The sequence below is a fragment of the Eriocheir sinensis genome, chromosome 33 (assembly GCF_024679095.1).
Source record: "Eriocheir sinensis breed Jianghai 21 chromosome 33, ASM2467909v1, whole genome shotgun sequence".
NCBI classification, from domain to species: Eukaryota; Metazoa; Arthropoda; class Malacostraca; order Decapoda; family Varunidae; genus Eriocheir; species Eriocheir sinensis.
Window position 1 is genome coordinate 9,159,386 of NC_066541.1, and position 13,005 is coordinate 9,172,390.

Consider the following 13,005-nt stretch of genomic DNA (forward strand, 5'->3'; position numbering starts at 1 on the left):
GATTTTTTACTCTGAGCTACATCGATTTAAATCACTCGATTCAAATCATTTGATTTAAATCAAACCAACCCTGGTGTAATGGCGGTGAAGTGCAAATGGCAATGGTGGTGAAGGTATTGTTTCTGTAGATGGTGTCATGGAATATTCTTTTTTGATGTTGATGGTGATGTCAAGGCTTGTGGTAGTGGTAGCTATGATGGTGATGGTGCTAGTAGTAGTGGTGGTAGATGAGTCACTGATAGAGATGGTAGTGGTGTTGATGGTGTTAGTGATGGTGGTGGTGGTGGTGGCGGTGGTGTAGCGTGTGGCAGCATGTGCGTGTTAGTGGCGGGGTCGGGCAGTTGTAGTTGAACCCTGGACAAGGAAGGAAGGTGAGACGTTCGCTGCTTCCCCAGGTGTGTGTGTGTGTGTGTGTGTGTGTGTGTGTGACCCAGTTATTCTTGTTTACATAATTTGCGAGTTCGGAGGAGAGGGAAGAGGGGCACACACACACACACACACACACACACACACACACACACACACACACACACACACACACACACACACACACACACACACACACACCTAACACACTTAATAAACAAACTCAGGGACGTCAGGTGATTTCTCAATGTGTGTGATTTAGAGAGAGAGAGAGAGAGAGAGAGAGAGAGAGAGACTTTACGATGGCACTCATGTATATTACCTAAGAGTGTTTCTGACTTCACAGTGCCACCTTGACCTATGCTGATAAGGTCAAGGGTCAAATAGTGCCATTTATCCCCCTTCTCTCTCTCTCTCTCTCTCTCTCTCTCTCTCTCTCTCTCTCTCTCTCTGCGGTCTATTCTTGGTACCCTTGTTATGCGCTTTAATTTTCTACCCTTTTGAACTCTCTCTCTCTCTCTCTCTCTCTCTCTCTCTCTCTCTCTCTCTCTCTCTCTCTCTCTCTCTCTCTCTCCTTTGTAGTTTTTATCCTTGTCTTTCTGTGTATTTCTCGTTATTCTTGTTTTCTTTATTCAATTGCTCGTTTAGTTCCTTTTCTTCTTTTTTTTTTGTAATGGAGACTCGTATTTTTCGCCCCTTTGTCTGACCGCTCATGATTATTCTTTTGTTTCTATCTTCTTCCCTTCTCTTTTCTTATCTTTCGTACTGCGCAGTCTGTTATCTAAGTACACCGTTTTCTTTTTCATCTTTCTCTTTATATTGCACACTATTAAGCCCTCTTTCCTTTTCCTCTCCTTCCTTTTTATTAAATTTCTCTGTTTTCATTTTACTTAGCTCGTGATATTATGGTCGTTTATCTCCCTTTTTCTTCCGCTATTTTCTCTGTTTAAACTTTTCTACTTTTACTCTGCGAAAAAATATTACATAGTGTTATCATTTCCTTCTGGTGCTTATTTTGTATTTTCTGTTTTGTCTTTGCTTGATTACTCTTGTTTTTTTATATTCGTTTATTTTTTTCCTTTTTCCTCTTTTCCCTCTTTCCTCTTCCTTTTCCCCTCTCCCTCTTCTTTCCTCCCTCCTCTTCCCTTCTCCCTTTCTCATCTCTTTCAATCTCTTATCATGTCTCTTTCTCGTGTCTTCATCCCTTCCTTTTCCTCCTCTTCTCTATCCCTATTTGACTCTGCCTCGTTTTTTTTCTTTCCGCCTTTTCCCCTTGATTCCTTCCCTCTTTCTCTGCCTTCTCTCTCTCTCTCTCTCTCTCTCTCTCTCTCTCTCTCTCTCTCTCTCTCTCTCCTTGCCTTTTCTTCCTTTCCTCTCTTCCTGAATCTTCTTCCTTTAATCTCCCTCCTTGCCTCTTCATTTTCTCTCTCCCTCCTCGCCTCCCCCTCTTTCCCTCTCTCTTTCTCTATCTCTCCCTGTCTCTTCTCCCTCCCTCCCTCCCGCCGTGAATCCGTGGCGCTCTAATTACGACCTTAAGACAACAGGTCACAGAGGTCAAGTTAATTACGGTCGTTGTGCAGGGAGTGATGAGGACGATCGCTGTAATTATCCCCCACCAGAGTCAGTGATGATCAAGACTGCCCGTGGTGGTGGTGGTGATGGTGGTGGTCGGGGTGGTGAGAGGAGATAGTGGTGGTGGTGGTTGTGGATGGTCTTGTTCTTGGTAGTGGTTCTAGTGGTGGTGGTGGTGAGGGGGAGATGGTGAGGATGATAGTGGGGGTGGTGGTGCTAGAAGTGGTGATTGTGGCGAAGGGATGGTTTTGGTGGTGATGGTTGTGGTGATGAAGGGGAAGGATGGTGAGGGTGATGGTGGTGGTGGTAGTGACTAATGGATGGTCTTGGTGGAAGGTAGTGATGGTGAAGGAAAAAGATGGTGAGGGTAATGATGGTTGTAAGAAGGGAAGGAGGTAATGGTGATAGTGTTAATGATGGTAGGGTGGTGGTGGTGGTGGTAGTGGGGTTTATGGGAAAGGGGGAGTAGAGGTGGTGATGATGGGGGAGGTAGAGGAAAGAGTGAGGGGGCAGATAGTGAGGGAGGTAAGAGAAAAACAGTGGTAGTGGAGGTGGAGGGTGAAAGGAAGACTGTCTTTATAATGGTATTGATGGTGGTGGTAGCGGTGGTGATGGTGGTTACGATCGTTGTCTTGGGAATGGTGACAGGAGAAAGATGGTGATGGTGGTGGAGTTTGTGGTGACTGATGTTTATTGTGGTGGTGATGGTGACTTTGATCTTAAACATAAATTACAATGCTTTGATTACAAGATTATCAGTAGTAAACATTGTAATAGAAGTAGTAGTAGTAGTAGTAGTAGTAGTAGTAGTAGTAGTAGTAGTAGTAGTAGTAGTTGTTGTTGTAGTAGTAGTAGTCGTAGTAGTAGTAGTAGTAGTAGTAGTAGTCAGAGGGAGTGGAAGTGGGGAGAACCGTATCCTTGTTGGGGGGACTTCGCAAATCCTCACCCCGTCCCTCCGTGCCCTCTTACGCTGCCTTTTACGACACGCATAGACCACGGACACACGGAGGCCATTATATGCTTCCCGTGCGTGTCCCAGACCAAACACTAACAGTAATAACAACAACAATGATAAAGATAATGATGGCAATGCTTTCTTCGTATTTGTTTCCTTTCTACATTACGTGCAGAATGTTTACAGTGACGCCTCTTCTGTAATATGTCCTTCCCCCTGGTGTTTAAATTGTCCATAGTTACAATGAAGTCAGGGCTCATGAGAAGCATGTTAGTGATCGTTTGCCATTCCGCTATTATCCTATATCACTCTTTAAGGCGTCTCGGGATTCGGACGTGTGACCTTACATCCATTTCTTCGATAAAAAAAACACTGTGCCACCGTCTCCCAGTAACCTGCTTGTGTGTGTGTGTGTGTGTGTGTGTGTGTGTGTGTGTGTGTGTGTGTGTGTGTGTATGTGTGTGTCCTTTCATGTGTTCCCTTTTCTTTTATCTGCCGTCTTTATCGTTCTCATGACGTTTATATGTATGAGGGAGGAATGGGGGGGAAAGGGGAGAGGAGGGGGGGTGGATGAATAGGGTCCACCGTTTATAGGAGGAGAGGGAGAGGAGTGGAACAAAGGGGAGAGACAAAGACGTGGAAGGGGTAGGGAGGAGTACTGTGGGTGGAAGGAAGGGGTGTGAAGGGAGAGGGGGGAAGGAATAGAACACAAGGGGACTCAGTGGCATAGTGGGTGATGGTAAGAAAGGTGAAGGGCAACGTTGCCAAACTGTCGTACACTGAACATTGTATTTATCATTTTTAGGTTCCAAGACTGTCGTAACCACACAAATAACGATAGGAAATGAAAGTTAGCGTTACAACTGTTAAATATTGATGGGTTTTGTTCTTTTTTGCTATAGTTATCGGTCAGAAACTACAACAATGCAATGCGCTGAGTACGATAATTTGGCAACGCTGGTGAAGGGGTAAGGAGGGAAAACGGGAATATGTTAAGAGTAAGGAGGAAAGAGAGAACAAGAAAAGGGGAAGGTAAGGGATATTAACAAAACGGGGGAATTAAGTGAGTAGGGGGTAAGATGGAGAGAAAGACATGGGTAAGGGGGGGAAAAGGGAAACCTGTAAGTAGAATAAGGGAAGGGAGGCCACAGTTAAGGGAAGGGAAGGGGAATAAAGTGGAATGGGGTAAGGAGGAAGGTGGAGGACATGGGAGAGAGGAAAAAGGGAAATATATGTGAAGATAAAGAGGAAGCAGACGACATAATTAAGGGAAAGTAAGGGCTATAAAGGAAAGAAGGTATTAAAGTGGAAATGGGTAAGGAGGAAAGAAAGGACATAAGTGAAGGGGAAGAGGCAAATCTGTGCAAAACTAAAGGAGAAAGGAAGGCAACTGGTAAAGGAAGTGAAAGGATATAAAGGAAGAGAGTAAAGAAAATGGGAAGGGATAAAGAAGAAGGGAAAGACATGTTGGGAGTAAGGAATGAGGCTGAAAGAAGAGGAATAAAAGGAGGGAAAAAAAGAACGGATAGAGAAATTAAAAGGTTTGGAAGAAAGAAAAAAAAAGAGAAAGACAAGAATAAAAGCGGAAGTGCGTTAAGGTAATGAAGAAAGGGAGGACATTGCTAAGAGACATAATGAAAGAAAGGGAATAAAATAAAATGGGCATAAAGGAAGGGAGAACATGGGTGAAAATAAAGAGGAAAATATGTGTGCAAGAATAAGAAGGGAAGACATGAGAAAGGAAAAGTAAGGGAGAGAACATGTGTAGTGTGTCTAAGGAAAAAGCCACAGGTAAGCTCAGGTAATAAGACGTACAGGTGTTGCAGAGCTCACCTGTCTCGTTACCTGTAAGTGTTGGGGGAAGGAATATGTAAACGAGCGCCGGCATAACAAAGTTGGGGCGCCGGTTCTTTTCCAGGAGGTGAAGGACGTGTGGATAAAGGAGGGGAGGAGGGAGATAAGAGGGAGGAAGACCTGAGGAAAGGATGGTGTGAAGTGGGTGTTTGTGTTTGCTTGTGGGTGAAGGAGGGGCAGGCAAGGTAGGTGGAGCAGGAGGGAGAAGTTGAAGGAAGGTAGGATAAATAAGAGGGGAAGGAAAGAAAGAAAAAAAATGAAGGAAAAGGAAAGAAAAGAATGAATGAAGGAGAGGAGGAGAAGAACGAAGAAGTAGAGGGAAAGGAGGATAAATAATAAGGAAAGGCAAGAAAGGAATAAGAAAGGAAAGGAAGAAGGAAAATAAAATAGAAGAAGAAAAGGAAAGAAAAGAATGAATGAATGAAGGAGAGGAGGAGAAGAAGGAAGAAGTAGAAGGAAAGGAGGATAAATAATAAGGAAAGGTAAGAAAGGAAAGGAGGAAGGAAAGGAAAATACAAGAAGGGAATGAATGAGCGAATGAAAGAAGGAAAGAAAACATGAATTGGGAGAGTTAACATTTTTTTGGAGATAGTGAAAGTGTAGAAAGGAGAAAAAAACGGGAAGACAGAAAACACGGAGAAGAAAATATGAAGTGGGTATCAATGCTTTTATGGCGATGAAGGAAGAGTAGATGATAAAGGCGGGAATAAAAGAAGAGAGGAGAGATAAAGAGAAGATAAAGAAAGAACTATAAATTTATCTGATGTGCACGCAATACTTTACCGTGAATTACCTTATTGACTGACTAATTATGATAAGAGAGAGAGAGAGAGAGAGAGAGAGAGAGAGAGAGAGAGAGAGTTGACTTGCCCCAGGTTTCCCCAGGTACACTCGTTACTAGTCACTCTCCCCAGGTATAGCCAGGTCACCAGTTTTTTTCTGTCCCAGGTGTCCTCAGGTGAACATCCACGTTCCCCCAATTAGCCCAGGTAGCCAGATACTGCACAGGTGGTTAAACAGGTCGTAGAAAGGTCACTCACAAACCAAGAGGAAAAAACAAAAACAAATCTTCCAACTGTTTCTTTTTTTTTTCAATTTTTTATCACTTTTCCTTTGGGTTTCAGATTATTCTTTTCGGGTCTTTTTAACCGTTGTTGTTTTTTGCTTGTTAGTTTGCGTGTTTGCCCTTGACTGCGTCCTCTGATGTAGGAAAAAAAAACCTGATCGAAGAAAAAGAATACATCGATCGGTGACGCGGTTCATAGCCATAGTAACAAGACGCGGTTTCGTCCAGCGTTTTACAATGGTTCATGCGGTGGGTCCCCTTGGCTCCCTGCCCACGTGCCTGGTGCCACTGTCAACATATAAACACACGCCGCCGCCTTGGTATCAGGTTCGCTACGCAGATCAAAACAGCGAGTGACCTTCAAACACTACAAAGAGGCGTATTCGTATGTGTCACGGCTGAAATATTGTCCATGCAGCAAACATATTTATTTAGCAGTATGATAAGTAGTACCTTTGAAGCACCGTTGCCAGATTATCGTACTCAGAGCATAGTAATTACCGGTTTCTGACGCCTAACTATTGCCAAGAAACATCAGGAATTAACTATTTTAACGATAATTATAAGTAAATCTCGTTATTGGGGTCCAGGAGACAGTTTTTGGGTGCACGTGGGAAGTCGGTAAATATATAGACAGAGTACGACAATCTGGCAACGTTGCTTTGAAGTCCATTATGGTGTTGTTTTCTTTGTCTTTAACGTCATGAATTCAGGGTCCACCTCGGATAGGCTTGGATACTGGAAGAAGTTACGATGGATTGTGTTACCAGTGACGAGTTTAACCTATATTTTGCCTCTGAGCTGCCTGCTTGACTGTAAAAAACGTCGTGTTTGATGTATCTCCGTTCGTCACTGAGGGAGAGGAGACATGAATATATGGAAGTATTTTACAGTCAGTTCTAGATTAAAAAAAAAGAAGAAAAAAAGATAGTCTTCCATTATCATTCATCTTACATTTGTGTGTAGTAACAGGCTTTGTTTTTCCCCCTTGAACTGGTACCTCTGCTGTAAAAATAAATAAATAAATAAATAAAATAAAAAAGATAGTCTCCCGTCAACATTCATCTAACTTTTGTGTAGTAACAGATTTTTTTTTTTTTGCCCTTGAACTGCTACCTCTACTGTAAAAAAAAAAAAAAAAAAAGAAAAAAAAAAGAAAGTCAATATCCTCATCATTTTCAGGAAGGTGTCATGTATCAACAACAGCAAAATTTTCTCGCTCCCTTTATACTAATGCCCTCCCCCCCCCTCCCCCCCGCCACCCCTTTGAACTCACTGCCTCCCCTTGGATCTTCCCACCGCCCCCAGGGAAGTGGTATCGCACACTTTGGAGCCACTGGTCTATACAATGCGTGTTGGGAGCGAGTGTTGCCTGGTGGTGAGGTGCCCAGGTGTTGCATGGCGTTGAGGTGGCGAGGTGTTGCATGCCGTCCAGGTGTGTGTCATCCGCTAATTATTGACACACCTTGATTGGGAGGTTGGCTGCATACAAGGCCTGCATTTGGTGGGATGTCATTTAGTCTTTGTTTATCTGTTTTGTGCTAAAAGTAATCTTAGCTTCTTGTCTTAATTTCCATCCTTAGCCCCAATTAATTTTGGATTGTTCTGTACCTTTCTTTTCCTTTCTTTACTTTTCCTTCCTTCCTCAGTTCTTTCAATTTAACGTACTAATATTATAACTCGATATTTCTTTTCTTCTTCGAACCTAATCACTACATCATCATCATCATTATCATCACTCTTTGCCATTATTAGCCCACTGCAAAACAAAGAGTCTCTCCCAGCGTCCGTCACCTCTCTTGTCTGATAGTGTAGGATATCATTAGTACAATGCATTTACCTCAAAAACTTTGCCTGTATTTAGTAACAAAATCAATGTAGACTTTCATTTGAACCTTCCTTCCTCTGCAGGTACTGACGGACAAAGGTGGAAGGACAAGTGAAACGGGACTGTGTAACTGGCATCGAGAAAACAGTTGTTGCCCCCCCCTTCCCACTCCCCCAGCATGGCGCCTGACGAGTGGTCCGCCGCGCACGAGTCTCAGACATAAACGAGGCCAGACGGACGAAGGGTTAACGAAGAAGTGTGAGGCGGGGGTGTTGCCGCGAAGGAAATGCGTGAAAGGGACGCCCACGACACTCAACGTAAAACGAAAACAAAGTGAAAGGAAGAAACGAAAATAGGAAAACAGTTGAAGTGGTTGTTTTAACTGATCGTGCTTTGCATTCATTGACAAGTTGGTGAAGTAGCAGGGTGGTGCTTAGCGTCCCGACCCTTCAAGCAATATAAAAAAGATAACTGTTTTGTGTATGTAATTTATAAGGAAGGAAATATAACCGAGATAAACAAAATAAGTGAATGTTTTATCATAACTGGACAAAAAAGAACAATACAGAAAATATAACAAAAACTCGATTTGTGAACGAAACGAAAGCAAACATCAAAGAAAACAAAATACAGTAACAAAAAAGGTTGAAAGCAAATAATCACCAAGCAAAACTATATATCAAAGCAAATAACAGAACAAACTAATTACCAAGACATGATTAGGTGACACTGATGGCCTGAGAAGAAGGAGGAAGGAGAGAGGGAGAGAGGAGGAAGGAGGCGAGGAAGGAGGAGGGAGGCAAGAAGAGGAAGGAAGGACGAAGAAAATGGGGTGCAGCTCAAGCAAGGACCTCGTCACCCCGATCGATAATGGGAGACTACAGAAGAACGACTTTGGTGAGTGTTACTTTGTTCATTGTTAGAGAGAGAGAGAGAGAGAGAGAGAGAGAGAGAGTTATATTGTTTGTTTCTTGTTATAGTGATGATGTAATGATGGCTATTTTCTTTAGAGGTTTGTGTTTTGCTTTTTTTCTGTTTAGTATTTTTTTGTTTTCTTTTTTCTTCCAATTTTTTTATCCTTATTATTTTGTCTTCGAGTTTTGTTATGCTTTTTATATTATTTTGCTTTCTTTTCCTTCTCATTTTTTTTCCTATTTATTTTTGTGTGTTTTTCTGTGACTTTGCGGGTAAAAATGATTTGCACTGTTTTACCTTTTTAATTTTTTTATTTCTTTCTACTTCTTTTTGTTTTCCTTGGTGTTTTCTGCCCTGCATCATCCACTTGCTTTCCCCCTTGTGTTATTTCATTTTTATCGCCACTTTTCATTTTCTTCAGTTTCTAATTTTCTTTCTCTGCTCGTTCCGTTTTCTTTTTCATCTTTGCGCGTCACTTTCCTACCGTGAATTATCTTTTCCTCCCTTTTCCACTCCCTTTTTTTTCTTCCCTCTTTGCTTCTTTCTTTTATTTTCTCTCTCTCTCTCTCTCTCTCTCTCTCTCTCTCTCTCTCTCTCTCTCTCTCTCTCTCTCTCTGACTGTCTCTGTTTCTACATCTATCTATCCTTATTCCTCTAACTATTTATCTGTCTTTGTGTCCATATGTCTTTCTCTACTGCCTCCTTCACCATTTTGTCTTATTATTCGTCTCCGTTATTCTTTCTAAACTCTATCTTCCCCTTTTTGTCTTCCATTCTTTTTATTCTCTTTACTCTTTCTCACCCCTTCCCTCTCTCTCCCATTTCTTTTCCTCGTCCTGTTTCTTCACCCTCCCTTCCTTCCATTAGGGTAATACTCCACACGCAAAGGTCAAGGATTTGGCTTTTATTCTCCTTTTAGCACGTGGTCAAGGTGAGAAGGTCTAAAAATAAGAGAGAAATGAAGAACGCCAATATTGCCAACCCTTCCCACCCTAGACCATTCCCTTAAGATTAGCTCCAATATCCTAGTATGCCAGACCCCGTTACGTTAGAGCTTTCTATACACCTCGTTTGAAAGTTAATGATTGCGTTTGATAGAGTATTTTTTTCCGTTGCCATTATCGTAAACAGGGAAAGATAGTAAGTTAAAGTAATGTGGAATTTACCGAGGTAGATCAATTTTCTCCCTTACAATTATCGCAAACAAAACAAAAAAGTAATTAAGAGTTAGATAATTGTGTGAAATTTAACTTAGGATATGGCTCAGTTTAGAAGCTGCCGTTTGTTTTGAGTTGGTAATAACTTAATGGAGACCTTAGCATAGGACCATAAGAACATAATACAGAAATTGGTCCAGAAGAGAGAGAGAGAGAGAGAGAGAGAGAGAGAGAGAGAGATTGATTGTGGAAAAGGAAGCAAGGATGATTAATGGAGTGTAATGTAAGCTTGCGGTCAAGAAAGGCAAAGAAGGTCTATTGAGAAAGAAGAAAAAAGAAAAAAATTAAAAAATGATGAATTACGGAAGGTTATCACACACACACACACACACACACATAAATATCACCCCCTTTTTTCTCTTTAATTCTTTGATCACTAACCATTCTCTCTCTCTCTCTCTCTCTCTCTCTCTCTCTCTCTCTCTCTCTCTCTCTCTCTCCCTGCGTGTGAGCCGTGTCTGTGTATCGATTAACAGACACACCTGCAACACACCTGAATGAAAGACTCGTGTCCTCCTCACCTGGTTTCCCCTTCACCTGGTTTCCCCCTCACCTGTCTCCTGTTTGGTTCTGAGTATGTTTGTTTGTTTGTTGTTTATTTGTCTGTTTATTGCTGTATTTGTTTTCATATTTTTTTCTCCATTCCTCTTTCCGTCCCAGCGTCTCAGTTTTTCTTTTAGTATTCATTTGTTTCTTTTATTATTTTCTATTGTGATTTAGGTTATTCTTACAGTTCTTTCAAAGTCTCAAAGCAACATCAACTTAAAATCATCTTCCTTCTTTTGTTCGTTGTGTTCTTCCTCTCCACTCTAAGTTTTTTGTCTACTTCAAGGATTAATTTGCCTTTATATATTGTCTAACGTATAAGGCGTTTTGAATTACAAGGATACGGTTGAGTTATTATTTCTTCTTATATGTTTTGTATACCTCAGCTTCTTAGTTTTGGCTTATGTAAGAGTGAAAAAAAAAGAGTGAAAAGGACTGAGCAGTGGGTTCATAACTTGCTGTTTTTATCTTGCTAACCCACAAAATTAAAAAGGATAAACGAAAAAGGATCTTGACTCATGATTTTTCTGGTGTGTGACTTTTCTCGTGTGTGACTTTTCTCGTGTCGTATTCTTGTCACGCCCATTTATCTCATTAACGTCTCTCTCGCCTCCTCCTTCCCCTTTCTCTTTGAAATCTTTAAAGGATTCAGTGATATTAATGCGGAAGATTACTTTACAATTGATCGATCAAATAGAACAATAAGAAATCACAATTTGAAGATAAGTGGTCAAAGATTCTCGTCGCACGAAGCTAAACACTTCTTCAATCGAGTTGTTAATGTTTGGAACTCTCTACCTTGTGATGTCGTTAATAGTACAACAGTTACGGCCTTCAAGAATAGATTAGACAAGTGTTTTGAATCCAACCAGCAACTAATATATTACTCATTGTCGTAATAACGTTAAGTTCTTTCGAATACTGGTGTCCTTGTCCGCTTTTATCGCCCGGTTATTGGTAGCAGTAATGGTAGTTCTTTCCTCTTTCCTACATAATTTTCATGCAGTTTTTCCATGCTGCATGGTTCTTTTTCCTTTCCTGACAGCTTTGGCTGGAGGGATGGGGGGTGGGGAGGAGCCTTCGCCTTTGCTGTCCTTCATCTTCAACCTTTGATTAGATAGTTAGTGTAGCTTGTCACAAACAGCCTTGTAAGGACCAGCAGGTCTGCTGTTGTTTGTTTTCCTTTTTGTTCCTTTGTGTTCCTCCTTCCTCCCCTTTTTCTTCTTCTTCTCTCCCTTCAGCTGACCTTTCCTTCCTCGCCTCTCCTCTTCTCCTCTCGAATTGCTCCTCCAACGCTTGACTTTTAATTCCCTCACTTCCTCACTTTCCTCCACTTTGCCTCCTCCTTCCTCTTTCTCTTTTCTTCATCCCCTTCATCCTTCCTCCCCTTCTTTTTCTTCTCTCCCTTCAGCTGACCTTTCCTTCCTCGCCTCTCCTCTTCTCCTCTCGAATTGCTCCTCCAACGCTTGACTTTTAATTCCCTCACTTCCTCAATTTCTTCCACTTTGCCTCCTCCTTCCCCTTTCTCTTCTCTTCATCCCCTTCCCCCTTCCTTCCCTTCTTCGTCTCCTCCCTCAGTTTACTTCCCTTACTTCTCCTTCCCTCCATTTCCTTGACTCTTTCCTTCCTTCACTTTATTTTATCTCCCTTTACATGTCTTCCTCCATTCTTATCTGACGTTTTTTTTTCTATTTTATTATTCATCCCTTCATTTAATTCCCTTTTATCTCGCACGTCCTTCTCCTTCCTGTCTTCTTCACTCCTGTTTACTCCCCTTATCTCGACTCCCCTCCATTTCCCCTCTTTCCTTCTTTCCACTTCATTTTCTCTCCCTCACGTTTCTTCCTCCATTCTTCTCTGATCCGGGGTTTTTTCCTTCTCTTCACCTCTCCATTTCATTCCCCTTTGCATCCCTTTCCCTTCCTTCTCTCTTCTCTCTTCCTTCCATTTAATTTTCTCTCTGTTACAAATCTTCCTCCATATTTCCAAAGGGGATTATTATGTTTTCCTCTTTCTCTCCATTTCCTCAACTTCTCCCTTTCCTCCTTCTTCCCTTCACTCTATTTTTCCTCTATTACTAATCTTCCTTCATATATCTAATTGGTCTTATATTTTCCCTCTTCTTCTCCATTTCCTCAACTTTGTCTCCCCTTCTCTTCATTACCTCCCCCTTCCTCTTTCCCTCCACTTCATTTTCTCTTCCTTACCTGTCTTCCTCCATTCCTCCTTCACCTGTCGCTCCTTAATTAACCACACCTGTCACGTGATTAGATTTTTGGGGCTATTTTTTTGTCTTACCTGCCTTCCCCTTCGAGAGAGAGAGAGAGAGAGAGAGAGAGAGAGAGAGAGAGAGAGAGTTTTTATCTATCACATGTCTTCTATTTTTTTTCATTGTTGCATGTTTATTATCATGTTCCATCCCCTCTCCTTTGATCATCAGCCTTCCTACCATTCCCTTCTCTTCCTTCTTTCTTTCTTGCATGCATTTCTTTTTTTTCAGATTATCCTCTCTCTTCGTTATTACGTCTGCGTCAGCCTTCTCTCTATATCACGTAATGTCATGGTGTAATTTTTTCCACTGATATTTATAGTAACATCGATGATTTTTTTTTTATATAGTTGCTTCCGTGTTTCATCAGGCTCCTACGAAAGTCTGAATTCTTAGCCAGTATTCTCAGATGCTTTC

General features: G+C 41.6%; 1 long non-coding RNA gene across 1 annotated transcript; it reads left to right on the plus strand.

The window, feature by feature from the left end:
- Positions 1-353: 353 nt before the first annotated feature.
- Positions 354-8,213, plus strand: LOC127006857 (uncharacterized). The gene is made up of 2 exons (XR_007759788.1): positions 354-395; positions 7,725-8,213. It is a non-coding gene; the product is annotated as an uncharacterized LOC127006857 (long non-coding RNA).
- The last annotated feature ends 4,792 nt before the right edge of the window (positions 8,214-13,005 follow it).